The following is a 15,660-nucleotide window of genomic DNA, read 5'->3' as shown; positions in this document are numbered from 1 at the left end:
GAAGAAGAATGGTCAAGAATTTTGTTTGCAGATGAGTCTCGATTCTCCCTTTACACTTCTGATGGAAGGCGAAGTGTTTACAGGTGACCTGGTGAGCGATACCTTCAAGCCTGTATCTCAGAAAGAGTCCAATACGGTGGAGGCAGTGTACATGTATGGGCTGGCATATCTTCAGAAGGTCGCACGGAGCTAGTAGCCATAGAAAATGGCACCCTCACTGGGCAAAGATGTGTTATATGAGATAGAGCAGAGTATCAGCAGTAGACTATGAGCAAATCAGTGCATTCACCATTATTTAATATAATAAAACAACTTTATAAATTAATTACAACTTTTTATAAACATGACAACGTAATAACTGCTTTGTAGTCATAGTAACCAAAAGTCACCAATTTCTTCTTCTATGAGTAAGACTTCTATGTTAAAAATGTTACTAATGTATAATTTTAGTTTCTAAGAATTAAAGCCTATAAAATTTGCAACAAAACGTTTTTCATCTTAAATCTCTACCTTCTATAGTTAAGAAAAAAATAATAATTTGAAATACTTATATATATGTGATACTTACTTTTGCAGGCCAGTATATATATAATTTCCTAGACGCCGGGGCTCTCCAGAGGGTCCCAACGCTTAGGAGATCGTAGAAGACTACCAATCTGCGTCAGGGGGCTGAAAATCGTCGTATTGCTATATCTACGGCGTAATAGCTGTCCAATTTGATCCGTTACCCCTCTCATGTATGATAGATATGCCGGGACCCGCTCCACATGTTCAGGCCGCTGTTTGATGGTCGGGTTTGCCAGTCGATAACACTGTCGCCAGTTGTAACCATTGCTCTCCAACACTTGCCGCACGTGTCTCAATTCTGACTCAATGAATTGCGAATCGCACAAACTTAGGGCGCGATAAATGAGAGTGCGTGGTACACACGACAAGGGCGACGGATGGTGATGTGAATCCGCTTTTAGGTACTGATCGGTATGTGTGGGTTTTCTAAAAACCGAATGCACCTGGCTACCTGGCCACCAGTACATCCAAAAATGGGAGGGTTCCATCTTTTTCTTCCTCTAAAGTAAAACCTATCTTCGGATGCATTATGTTCAGGTGGTCCAGTAGTGTCCTTACTCCTTTCCTGGGAACAATGGCAAACACATCGTCTACATATCTCCACGAGTATCTTGGTTTTATTGGCGTACTCTTCAACGCTTCCTCCTCGAAATGTTCCATAAATATGTTGGCCACGACTGGTGCTATAGGTGAGTCCATTGCAACTCCATCTATTTTCAGATAAAAATCCCCTCGCCAGACAAAATAGCCACTAGTAAGGCAGAACTCTATTACGCCCATGTACTCAGTAGGTATGTTATTGGCAATTAAATGTTTTTTAATTATATCTATAGATTCTGCTACTGGTACATTAGTGAAAAGAGACGCCACGTCGAAACTGACCATTATCTCCTCGTTACGGATTTTAATATCCTCTAATAGATAGATGAAATGTGTGGAGTCTCTTACAAAGCTTAGTGTTTTTCCGGTCACCGTTTGCAAAATACTTGCCATGTGACGTGAACTTTTATATGTAGGCGCGTCAATTTGACTCACAATGGGACGTAAAGGCCAGTTCCGTTTATGGATTTCGGCACACCATATATTTTTGGGGATCTTGGGTTCATGGGAAGCAATCGCTTTCTTTCTTCAAGACAAGGGTTGGGCGCTGCCACCAACTTGGAAACCTGTGTTACAAAATGCGTCTCGCAATAAGACACATAGTGCCGATGATCACGTAGTGGACATTGTGAGTACATTCTGTGCACCCGTGGACACCAACAGTGATACAGTGTCAGTGATACTCTGCTCGTCATCACCGGCGCACCCAGCGCCACCCGCACCTCCCGCCCTGTCCAGCCGCGCTGTACGAGCTCAAGTCCGCAGTAAGAGGTGGGACGTTACCGAGAACCTACCACACTCACCCTGATGAAGGAGCTCCGAATGGTCCGAAACTAGTCGCTACTGACACCGACAAAAACGTGAGTAAAGCCGTATTAACAGATAATTTGATAATGACTCACGAAAGTTTTAATAATTTGATAAATCACTTATATCAAGATAATATACTAGCTCTCAATCAATTGTTTATTCTTAAAGCAATTAATAAAAAAAAACAGTAAAAATATAAAGAGGAGGAGAATAAACAAAAACGACGGCAGGTTTACGTTGTATCATGTATGTATTAAACCTCGTTTCACGACCACCTAATTAAATCAAATATTAACTAATTATCAACTCGGATCATTTGACGGCGTGCAACTCACAGTTGTATGAATTGTCAGTAATCCACCTATGAACCACTTGTGTCTTCTACCGCTTCGTAGCAGACACAGTATATCAACGGGAGTATAATGAAGAGGTTTTTGCCCTGATTCCTGCCACTGTATTCCGCTTTCACACAACCCGCCACAAACTTGGAAAATATCCTCACCATCTGAATGTTCGGGAATGATCCTCGACAGTGGCGTTTGTAACTTTCTGCCACGTACAACCAAAGTATTGAACAAGCTTCCTTGTACGGTTTTTTTTTGAGGACGATAAAACATACTCCAAGTATCGAGTAAAAGTGTCCTGTTATATGTGATACTTTAAATAAATATTATAATATTTTAATAAGCCCAATGAAATTATTTGCCATTGTATTTCAAACAAACACCTATGTAGTTAATTATTATAGAAATAGGAAGATTTAAAGCAATCAATTTATAAACAAAATATACAACGTAAGTAACTAGGAAGATGAAATATTAGAAGAAATCGTCTACATTTACTAATTAATGTTCTTAGTACTAATTAACTTCTTTAATTAACGTGACTAGGTATTTCCAATGAGATACCCGTATAAACGCACTTTTCAACTTTAATAATATGTTTAGCTTTAAAATGAATGAATGAACTATCAAAAATAATTTCGACTGTAATATACTAAGCTTAAAATTAATATAATTAACTTCTAAAATAATGGTTGTCACTACAAATAGCTTTAAAAGAAATTGGGTGAACTTAGAATCCACTAGCGCGAAATTGAGAAAAAAAAGGTTAACAAACCAATATATAATAAACAAAACATACTCATAATAATAATCCTTTTTCTATGGAAAAAGAGGACAAATGTGCATGAGCACCGCCGCCCACATTCTCTTGCAACACCAGAGGAATTACAAAAGCGTTACCGGCCTTTATGAAGAGTGTACGCGTCTTTTCTCATGGTACCCATGTCGTCTTGTCGGAAACAACGCACAAAGAAGCACAATCTACAGCTTTGAGAAGTACAACGTGGGAGAAAGTTCCTAGGAAACCGCACTGTGTAGGAACGTCACACATGCAGATGGTGGGGATGATATTCTAACTTGTGGCATGTCATGCGATGGTGGAATTCGCGGCAGGAATAAGAGAGTATTTGATTGTGCACAATTTTCTTCCGGCAATGGTCGACCATTTCCTGAAAGAGACCTGCATGGACCGTGTATACGGCATCTAGAGTACTGTGGTAGGCATAGCAATACATATTGCAGGCTTCCAACACACCATTGATATGCAGAAGAATCAATGTAGGAGATAGCACACAGCCTTGGGAAACCTTGGACTTCGGATTCGAGCAATAGCCGTTGACAACGACCTGTATGCTGCGCCCAGGGAGGAGATATCAAGAAGATGGATCAAAGTAGATTCGGTACACAAATTTACAGATCAGGTCGTCTTAGGCGTAATTTTCCAATCAGGCCGATGATGTATTAAAAGGTTCTGATGTGATAGTGGAAGAATCCAGGAACGTGTATGTCTGGACCATGGTAAACGGAAGACCGTAGTACCCTCTGCCAACCCCCCTGAGAGAAAAGCGTGATTATATAATTATATTTATGTATCATCAAAAATTACAAATAAAGTATCAAGCAAAGCAGTTCTGTTTCATAATAATCTCTTTCAAATTCACATTAACTAACTCTATTAATTGATAATGGTAGTTAATAACTACTTCAAATCATTTTAATATAACATTTTGACTGATTAACATGGGAATTTTTATATTTCTAGTTTGTGCTATTATTTTACAAAGCTTATCAACATGTGTCGCCCAAGGCGAAACAACAATGGTATCTCTCATTTTTGGTACGTTATTTTACTAAGCTTGGCTTCGCCCACGTAAACTGTATATAGCACCCCTCAGGAACTGTATATCAATCGTTTATAACTCTTAGACTTAGAAAGTCATCCCTACTCTGTGAATTTGGTGTGCCTTGTTTACTTGTTACGCGGAAAGACCGCAAAAGGAAGCTCATTACACAGCTTTGTAGTACGAGGAAGAAAGCTCCTTGAATACCGCACTGTAGAGGACCGCCACACATCCAGATGGTGGGGATTATATCCTAACTTGTGGCGTGTGAAGGTGGAATTCGGCGGCAGGAATCAGGTTAAACAGCTTTTCGGAACACTCCCCGTGATAAATGCTGTAGAATAGACACAATGAAGCGACGTCTCTACGCAACGCCAAGTGATCCAGCCGTTCACAGAGCACTGGATCCCTGACAATTCGAGCTGCTCTGCGTTGCACGCGGTCAAATGGATCGAACTGATACTGGGGTGCGCCAGACCAGAGATGACAGCAATACTCCACGTGTGGCCGGACCTGCGCTTTGTAGAGCGCTAGAATGTGGGCCGGCTTGAGGTATTGCCGTGCTCTATTGATGACGCCCAGCTTCTTCGAAGCCAATTTGGCTTTGCCCTCCAGATGGCCACGGAATTGGCAATCGCTCGAGATTTCGAGACCCAGTATTACGATACTAGGCGAGGCTTTAAGGGAAGTGTTGTCGAAGAGCGGTGATACGACAAATGGGTTTTTTTTAGTGGCAAACGCGCAAACTTGAGTCTTCTGGGGTTTAAATTGGACAAAGTTCAATTTACCCTATTCCGCGACCTTCTCGAGAGAAGACTCGATAGAAGACACAAGTTTCTCCCGGCACTGGTCGACGCTTTCCCAAGAGAGACCTGCATGGCCTGTGTATACGGAATCACCAGTGCTGTCGTCTGCATAGCAAAGATATGTTGGACACGTCCAACATATCATTGGTATGCAGAAGACACAGCGTAGGAGAAGCACACAGCCTTGGGGCACTCCAGCATTCACGGGCTTCGGGTTCGAGCAACATCCGTCGAAAACGACCTGTATGCTACGCCCAGTGAGGAAGCTGGAGGTCCACTTGCACAAGCTCTCGGGAAGCCCAAATGATGGAAGTTTTGAGAGGAGCGCCTTGTGCCGTACACGATCAAAGGCCTCCGCTATATCCAGGCTAACTGCCAGGCCTTCCCCCTTGCTTTCAATAGCCGCCGCCCATTTATGTGTTAGGTTAGGTTATTCTTTACGTTAGGTTCTGGTATACCAGAAGATCACCTGCCGACCGACCATGGCAAAAGCCGTACTGTCGGTCGTTGATCAACTGATGACCTTCTAGGTATACCAAGAGCTGGCGGTTGATTATGCTCTCCATAATCATGGAGAGCAGGGAGGTTATAGCAGTAGGCCTGTAGTTTGCCGTATCCGAACTGTCTCCTTTTTGTTGGATCTGTGCCGGAAGAAACGCGTTAGCACCGGTGTCAACTAAGGGGCACAGATTCTAGGCACGATTGGAGAAATGCCATCCGGCCCGCTCGACTTATTGACGTCTAACGAAAACAGAGCTCGCCTAACAGTTTTCTGTCTGAACTGTACTTCAGGCATAGTGGTCTCACACCGCGGGATGGTCGGCGGTGTCGTCAAGAGTCGAGTTGGAGGCAAAAAGAGCGCACAGGAGATCGGCCTTCTCTTTTTCCGTATGGGCCAGGGTGTCATTCCTCATGTGCAACGGCGGCAGGGAACGGCTGGTTGGAGTTATCAAGAGCAGCTTTCGACAACGACCAGAACTTTCGTGTTACGGTCGGGTAACTGGAAAGCTGTTCGCCGATCTTGACGACGTGCTTCGATTGCGCACGGGCGATTTGCCGCTTAAAAAATCTGGAGGCACGGATATATTTCCTCTTAAGAACTTTGCAGTTCGGATACATTGTGCCCAGCGCCGCAACCCAAGTTTGATACGCCTGTTTTTTGCAGTCAGATGCTGCTTTAACTGACGCATCGAACCAGGGCTGTGTTCTGCCACCGATCGGTACTACAGAGCTTGGTATAAAAATATCCATGCCCTGTAGTATCACAACGGCGCAGGCACTAGGATTATCCGAAGGGAAACAAACCATGCCCCAAGGGTAGGATGCGAAAAAGGAACGCAACCTATCCCAATCTGCTGACTTGTAGTGCCAAACGCCGTGGGTCGCTGGTGGTCTGCGACGTTGGCGTCGGATAGGCACTACACTCCTGACCAGGCAATGGTCGGAGGTTCCGAGAGGGGCGTCGACAAAGACCTGGTATCCATCGGGATGTGTAGTCAGCAGAAGATCTAATAAGGACGGCATGTGGCTCTCCACACCCGGGAGCCGCGTTGGCGACTCAACCAATTGGAACAAACCATACGCCAATGCAAAATTATGCACAGGTCGCCCTGCGTAGTCGTGATCCAAGCCATTTGGCATTGTGCCCGTTGAAATCACCCAAGACTACGATTTCGGCGGAGGGGATCTATGCAAGCACGTCGTCAATTGCCGCTTGAACGCAGCCCATGAGATGATCGGTTTCTGGGTTACCACTATGGGACCTGTAGACACACGCATAGATGCGGACACGGTCCTCTTAATCTACGCGGAGCCAGAGAGTAGACAGGTCCCTACCCTCAAAATTGCCGAGACGGTGACAGCAGATATCGTCCCTAACGTATAGTAACGTAACACATACCCCGGCATGAGGCAACAAATTGTGCTCAATTTTGTACCCGGGGTACGTTAAATATGTCGTATCGCTAGGTCGAGATATCTGCGTCTCCGTAAGGAAACACAAGGCCGGCTGCGCCGTCTCAAGGTGGTGGTGGACGGCGTTTAAATTGGATTGAATTCCCCTGAAATTGCAAAAGTCCACGTTGAGCGTGGAGCGGGGTGCCGTGGTGTAACTGCCTCGTTTGTCCTCGGTCATGCGCGGTTCTATGCCCACCCCAGAATACGAAGGGCAGCCCGAGGGATAGTGCTCGGGGAGGGATTCTCCAGCCGAGCAGGTACCCTTGAGTGGCACTAGGCCGCTACTTCACGCCGGTATTCTGTGCGAGTGTGGTAATTAACCCGGACGAGGCTAGCCCGATTGTGCTGACGTCATAAGATGGCAGCGTGACTCTCCCACTTCTAAAAAGCCCTTAGTCTCCTCTTACGACACCCACGTACGGTTTGACAGTTCTGCTGTGAAACAATTTCATTATAACAACAAGGAGCATACGGTACGAAATAATTTTTAATGTTATGAAAAATTATTGAAATATATATATATAAGATATTTTACAGAAGAAATAAACTGATGTTCGAGACGAAGTAAGACGTTAGGATAATAAAGACGATGATGGGTGATACACACTAACCATTATGATACAATGCCACTTAGAATGTTTTAAAAACCCCAATAGTTCTGTGGCGCTGCGATTGAGCTTGGGCTGAGATCTACAGAGCGAACTAAGTATGCTCTAAGACCTCAGCCGTAGAGACATGTTCAATCTGCTTTGCCCAGTAATTTTACTAACTACAGCGCCCTTCAAACCGAAACACATGCCCACTGTGTACCAAACTGTGCCCATTTAGCCGGAATCCTGTGCAAAGAAGTCTTCCACCGTACACTAAAGCAAAGAGAAAAATATTAAGGGAAACAACTTTACACCTTAATTAAATGTTAGCCCCCTGCTTGTTCTGTTATTGTATAATTTGTGTCATTATAAATTATACCATTGAATGTTAATGATTATTAGAGGCGCCGATCGTAGAAGATGTCCTAATAACAGACATACCGGAAGAAGATCAGGATGCAGCCATGTTCCTAGATTATGGAAAATATACAACAACTATATTTGAATATATCAATGGCCAGTACAGTGGATTGAATAAGGATGAGAGATGTGATGATGATTACAGCAAATGCTTGATTTCCTTGTGAGTTGTTAATCAATAATCATTTATCAATATTAAAATTGTATTATATTTTACCATTTGCCAGCATTTTGCAAAATTGGATTGTTATTTCAATGAGAAGATGTGGCAAGAAACTCATTTACTTGTAAATGTATCTTTTATCTTAAATTAATAATAAAGCGATGCTAAGTGACGCAACAAAAATACTCGAACGTTTCGACCTACTTAACGAGCTTAACAAAAAAAAGTAATAAAGCACACAGCTTTGGGTTCGTATGGTATGGCATCGACCTGTATGCTGATCGCAGAGAGAAGAAGCCTTGTGGCATAGACCGTAGACGATCAAAGTGCTTCGCTATAACCAGACAAAAGCTTCGCAATAACAAGTTAAAGGGTTTGACACCTTTAACTTGCTTCTGATTGCCACCGTTCATCAATTTATGAGGTACATAGGTATCTCACACATAGAATATGGTATAGACCAGAAGATAGCCAAGTGGATCGCCGACCAAGGCGAAAGGTGTACTGTCGGTCGTTGATCAAGAGGTTACCCTCTAGTATGCCAAGAGCTGCTAGTTTATTTTGTTCTCCATGATTTGATAGAGCAGAGAACTTAAAATATAATAATTGATTTAAACAGCCCGGCTCAGTACATCGAGCCAATTATTCAATTATAGGCCTGTAGTTAGCTGATTGAGTTTTTCCTTACCTTTTTAGGGATTGGATAAACAAGAACTGCATTTATTGAGTATAGATCTACGATTTTGGTTCATGATTTCCGGAATGAACATTTACACTGGAGCCTATTTCAGGGGCGGATTTAGGGGAGGGCAACCAAGGCTGCAACCCCGGGGCCTCCAAAACAAGAGGGGCTCCAACTATAGGGACTTCGGAGATAAAAATTCAAATTCAGATTTAAAAAGTGTGCATTATATTTGGAAAATAATAGGGTCTTCCACTCTTTTGTTGCCCTGAGGCGTCCAGAGTTCTAAATCCAATACTATCTATGAGCACACGTTCTGACCACGATGAGAGAATAGGAGAGTAATGAGTGAGTGTAGTGTAGTCACGTCACAACGGTCAGCGACTCCGTTCCGCAGCGCGTACCTAAACATCATAATATTTTGGATATTACATGGTACATCCAAGATATTATTATTATATCACAATTTTATCACATCCTTCAATAAATAAAACACAGTATAATATACCCAGTAAATAGTATATCTATTATTTGTAAGCTGTAAGTCAGTGCAGTTTATTCGTTAATCGCGCCAGTGGTGAGCAATAAATGTAACTAAAATCTTCTATAATCAATCAACCACGCGAAATCATTAATAGCTACTGTCAATCTGCCGCGATTAATACTTATAACGGCCGTTTTCAATAACGTATCTCTAGTTTTTTTTTTATGGAAAAGGAGGACAAACGAGCGTTTTTTTTTTTTATGGAATAGGAGGACAAACGAGTGTACGGGTCACCTGTTGTTAAGTGATCACCGCCGCCCATACTCTCTTGCAACACCAGAGGAATCACAGGAGCGTTGCCGGCCTTTAAGGAAGGTGTATGCGCTTTTTTTGAAGGTACCCATGTCGTATCGTCCCGGAAACACCGCACAAGGAAGTTCATTCCACAGCTTTGTAGTACGTGGAAGAAAGCTCCTTGTAAACCGCACTGTGGGGGACCGCCACAAATCCAGATGGTGAGGATGATATCCTAACTTGTGGCGTGTCGTGCGAAGGTGGAATTCGGCGGCAGGAATTAGGTAAAACAGCTCTTCGGAACACTCCCTCACCCTGCCGACCGACCATGGCGAACCCGTATTGTCGGTCGTTGATCAACTGGTGACCCTCTAGGTATACCAAGAGCTGACGGCTAATTATGCTCTCCATGATTTTGGAGAGCAGGGAGGTAATAGCAATAGGCCTGTAGTTTGCCGGATCCGAACTGTCTCCTTTTTTTTGGATCGGATGGACAAGGGCTGACTTCCATGAGTCAGGGACTACGCCTTTGGAATAAGGGTGCCGGAATAAACGCGTTAGCACCGGCGTCAACTCAGGGGCACACGTTCTAAGCACGATTGGAGAAATGCCATCCGGCCCGCTCGACTTCCTGACGTCAACGAAAACAGAGCTCGCCTAACAGTTTTCTGTCTGAACTGTACTTCAGGCATAGAGCTCTGACACCGCGGGTTGGTCGGCGGTGTTTTTCCGTTGTCGTCAAGAGTCGAGTTGGAGGCGAAAAGAGCGCACAGGAGATCGGCTTTCTCTTTTGCCGTATGGGCCAGGGTGTCATTCCTCATGTGCAACGGCGGCATGGACGGCTGGCTGAAGTTACCAAGAGCAGCTTTCGACAACGACCAGAACTTGCGTGTTCCGGTCGGGTAACTGGAAAGCTGCTCGCCGATTTTGACGACGTGTTTTGACTTTGCACGGGCGATTTGCCGCTTAAAAAATCTGGAAGCACTGTTGTATTTCCTCTTTAGAACTATGCAGTTCGGATCCTTTGTGCCCAGCGCCGCAACCCAAGTTCGATACGCCTGTTTTTTGCAGTCAGATGCTGCTTTAACTGACGCATCGAACCAGGGCTGTGATCTGCCACCGATCGGTACTACAGAGCTTGGTATAAAAATATCCATGCCCTGTAGTATCACATCGGCTAGGATGCAAAAAAGGAACGCATCCTATCCCAATCTGCTGACTTGTAGTGCCAAACGCGGCGGGTCGCTGGTGGTCTGCGACGTGGGCGTCGTATAGGCACTACACTCCTGACCAGGCAATGGTCGGACGTTCCGAGAGGGGCGTCGACAATGACCTGGTAACCATCGGGATGTGTAGTCAGCAGAAGATCTAATAAAGACGGCATGTGGCTATCCACATCCGGGAGCCGCGTTAGCGACTCAACCAATTGGGACAGATCGTACGCCAATGCAAAATTATGCACAGATCGCCCTGCGTAGTCTGTGGTACGTGATCCAAGCCATTCGGTTTCTGCGTTACCACTATGGGACCTGTAGACACACGCATAGATGCGGACGCGGTCCTCTAAATCTACGCGGAGCCAGAGAGTGGACAGGTCCCTACCCTCAAAATTGCCGAGACGGCGACAGCAGATATCCTCCCTAACGTATAGTAACGTAACACATACCCCGGCATGAGGCAACAAATTGTGCTCAATTTTGTACCCGGGGTACGTTAAATATGACGTATCGCTAGGTCGAGATATCTGCGTCTCCGTAAGGAAACACAAGGCCGGCTTCGCCGTCTCAAGGTGGTGGTGGACGGCGTTTAAGTTGGAGTGAATTCCCCTGATATTGCAAAAGTCCACGTTGAGTGTGGAGCGGGGTGCCGTGGTGTTACTGCATCGTTTGTCCTTGGTCATGCGCGGTACTGTGCCCTCCCCACGTACGGGTCATTTATAATTTAATTGTTAATATTCAAGATTAATAAATTATTCGTTACGGATATATTGCTATCACCGTTTAATTTCAAGATCTTATCTATCCATAGTTATATTATTGGTTATAGTCCAATGCTATCACTCGATAGGTTATTGAAATGTAAGTAAGCGAAAAAGGATAGATTTGTCTACCTCTAGTAAGTTAAACTAAGCATAGATAGGTTATTGAAAACGGCCGTTAATCAAGATCTCTGAACACGCTACTCTTAAATACATTTTATTGACATAAATTTTCAGGAGCAACCATTCTCCCCTCTGTGCTATGAACGATCATGAAGATAAGCCGCAGGGATTCCGAGTATTTAATAACTATTGTGACTTTTATTATGACAACTGCCGACGAAAACACAGTGAGTATCTCTTATACGTAACTATTGTAAAATAGAAGCTCTTTTCATTTGCAGTGTTGTTGTGTCAGCAAGCTAAGTCAGCTTTGGATATTGCTAAACATAATCACATAAATAAAGTCTAGGAAGGGATGCGTCATTCTGAAACTAATCATGTGTTTTTTTTTTATGATAATAAGGGACGAGACGAGCAGGACTTTCAGCTGATGGTAATTGATACGCCCTGCCCATTACAATGCATTGCCGCTTAGGATTCTTGAAAAACTCAAAAATTCTGAGCGGCACCACAATTGCGCTCGTCACCTTGAGACTAAGATGTTAAGTCTCATTTGCCCAGTAATTTCACTAGCTACGGCGCCCTTCAGACCGAAACACAGTAATGCTTACACATTACTGCTTCACGGCAGAAATAGGCGCCGTTGTGGTACCCATAATCTAGCCGGCATCCGGTGCAAAGGAGCCTCCCACTGGTAAAACTGGTGTTTATAGTATACCTAAAACCTTTTGTTTTCATAAACTTTTTTTTTCCTAAATTCCAAATATTTTTCGGTTCTGTGAGATTTTATTTTGCCTTGCCTTAAATTGAAACAACATGAAATTAAATGTTTTTTTTTTATTTAATCAATAAAATTATCATAATATATCCATTAATAAAGACATACTCGCAAAACCTCTAAGGTTTATGTGCGAGCAGTAAGTTTGCATTGGAATAATTATTTTCATTACTTAAGGCTGAATAACAATTAGAGGTAATATCAAAATATACTTCATAGGTATTCCTGGTTATTAGCTTCTATATAGTATTTTTTAGCGTTACTTTGAAGTTTTTTCTTTCTAGATATACAGGGTGTCCCAAAGTTATGGGACATGAAGGGAAAGTACCTTAAATATCGTAGATAGGCTATTTTACTGAAAGAAGACTTTATGTTATTTTTAAAAGTTAGTAATTCTGCATTCATAGATTTTCTCAAAATTACTTGTCTCGTCTGGGAATCCAACCGACTTAAATATAAAAAAGACACCCCTACTTTTATGATATGTAGATATGAGAAAGTAGTCTAAAAGATAATCAGATACTGTGTTTTTAATGTCCTAGTTATAAGAGGGGTTTGAATAATATTTCGTGTTTCCGAGGTTTTGCGTACAAGCCAAGCCATGATATTATTATTCAGTTTGTGGTTGCGTTATCGATAATTTTCCCTATTAAGCACCATAGACAATACCATATCACGTCGCACGATGCCATGATCTAGAACCTGTTTTTTTTGCATATCAATGATTTTATGCTGCAAATCAGCAGTATTAATTGCACATGGTACGCTGCCTACACCGGCCGTATCAACATGGCCCGGAATAGATTAAAAGATAGATTTTTATACGTCCTGCATAAATACTGATGTTTATATTTAACATTTCAGGATTTTGGCGTCCATTGGGTTATGGAAGTTGCTCTGCGATGGAGAATCCGAGCAATCCATATTTTAATCTGCCACCCATATTAAGAAGGTTTTTTGAAAAATATATGAAACCTTTAGCGAGCGGGAGATACAATTAAAAGAATATTCGTGTACAGTCTCGTACAGTCGGATCATATATATAGACCAGTTTGAAAGCTTTTGAAAATAATAAAAAGTGAAAAAATAATAATAAGTAGTAGAATGAAGGGGGGGTGTTATAGGGTAAAAACGGTTTATCTCGATTTCCAGCAAAACAACAAATCATATGGAAAAAAGTTAAATGGCAAAGTTGTAAGTTATAACCTCCCTTTTCCACTTCCCGACCTCAGATCGCCCGTAATTTATTTTTCCTTTTCTTTTTTGTTATATTCTCCTCCATTTCCAATGGGTTTTATCCTTCTATTTTTTTTTTTTCATTTGCTGTAAATTTGGCAAGCCTAAGCGCGTTCATAACATACACTCCTTTTTCGTTATATAAAATAAAAGTCTTTTTGGTGTAATATTCTTTATTTGGACTTCGGCTGATATCTATAGAGCGTACTTAGACCTTGCTCAGACTTTACATAAGTTAAACTTAGCCGAGTGTGATAAACCACGAACTTGACTTTTGCATCGGACTGTCTTAGTTTAAGCTCAGCATAACTTCAGCTGTCAAATGACTATAGTAATGAAATCTAAGATTATACTAAGTTTACACTCAGGTAAGTTTTGCGTAAACAAAGGCTGAGCAAAGACTAAGTACTTTCTATAGATCTTGGCCTAAGACTTACCTTTGAATACATTCTTCCTTAATTAATTATTGTAATTCTAGTTATGATTATTGTTATTTTTGGAATCGGCGTCCTTCCGCCGCGACCCGCTCACGCCTTCTCCCAACTCAAGCACATCTCACCTAAAACTATGTATGTAGTAACAAACCTATCTTGGATGACACCGACTCGAAAAATTACAATAATAGTAACTAGAATTGTTTTTTTTTAAATTACCTAATAGTAACTAGAATTAGATTAATTAATTTAGTTTGCATAAAAATACGCAATTATTTTTATACTTTTTAGTGCATATTATATAGCTATTGTGTTGGAATAGTGTTTTTGAAGTCGGTTGTTTTTTTGTATTTTTTTTTTTATTTTATGATTTTTAGTGAATTTGAAGTACACTAACTAACAATTTGTCTAAATATGTGTAGATATACTAATTTTTTCAATGCAGGAATAAACCTAAGCGCTTTGCATTTTGATTACAGACAGTTAGAAATTCTGCCACAGATCGCACCCTCACTGTAAGTCGTTAAGGTGTCCCATTGATCATCATATTCGACTACGACAATTACTTTACCATAACTATGTTATGGAAGATGACTTTAATATCCGGATAGCATAAAAAAGATTCGGCCGAGTATCGTTAATTTGCTCCTAAGAATTGAAGAGTTCCGTTACTTTGTCATTGATTCCGTAATGAGAACTTAACCAAACTATCTTTGAAGTATATCCTTTCCAATAAAAAAAGAATCATCGAAATCGGTTTGCGCGATATTGAGTTATTCGTTTTATTATCCACTTTTATGGTTTTCTCATGGATGCCACTGTCACATCAATCCAGACCAAATTACAATGGGACCACACGGGGAGCACCAGCTTTCAAATAAAAAAAAGAATTATCAAAAGCAGTTCACCCAGTCGAAAGTTTTTAGGTAACAAACATAAAAGAAATACCGACGAATTGAGTACCTCAGTCTTTTTTCAAGTCGGTTAACAAATACAGATACATCCTTATACATTAAGTAGAAATAGTAAAAATAGAAATATGGACACAAGGATGTCTCCTTAAACAGTTTCACTAAGTGCAGTTAATATTTAAATTCGCACTTAAATTACACTTAGTGGCAAACAACCAGTTCACAAAATTATAGAAAATAATTAATAAATCTAACATAATGCAATTTTGTGGACGTTGTTACAATTTCAACATCTGTCCATCAACTACTGCACGTTTCATACAATTCGAACCGAAACACAAGAATGCTTGCACATTGCTGCTTCACGGTACGAAAAGCGCCCCTGTTTGACCCATCTAGCAAAATAGCCTTCCACTAGTAAATACCACAGAACAGTTTAAAAAGACCTTTTACCTGTTCTGTGGGTAATACACACGCAAAATATCAGCTGTCTTACGGGCTTATTGACAGACCGTGGAGTTTTAGAAATAGGTACCCGCTTGGTTCCCTTCCGGCACGGACCTCTAAATTAAACAATCAGTCAAGTTGTGTTTCAATCACAGAGAACTGTAAATGATATTTTCTGTAAATATTTAATCCGCGT

At 41.7% G+C, this 15,660-nt stretch overlaps 1 protein-coding gene and 1 long non-coding RNA gene across 3 annotated transcripts in view; one reads left to right on the top strand and one right to left on the bottom strand.

Moving 5' to 3' along the window:
• Positions 1-15,660, bottom strand: part of LOC126966158 (tryptophan--tRNA ligase, cytoplasmic) — a 373,239-nt gene that overhangs the window by 16,927 nt on the left and 340,652 nt on the right. The window lies entirely within an intron of this gene.
• LOC126966206 (uncharacterized) lies at positions 4,046-13,748 on the top strand. Its single transcript, XR_007729692.1, has 4 exons — positions 4,046-4,158; positions 7,917-8,097; positions 11,773-11,885; positions 13,301-13,748. It is a non-coding gene; the product is annotated as an uncharacterized LOC126966206 (long non-coding RNA).

This window comes from Leptidea sinapis, chromosome 9 (assembly GCF_905404315.1).
Source record: "Leptidea sinapis chromosome 9, ilLepSina1.1, whole genome shotgun sequence".
NCBI lineage: Eukaryota > Metazoa > Arthropoda > Insecta > Lepidoptera > Pieridae > Leptidea > Leptidea sinapis.
This window is presented reverse-complemented; position numbering and strand designations above follow the sequence as displayed.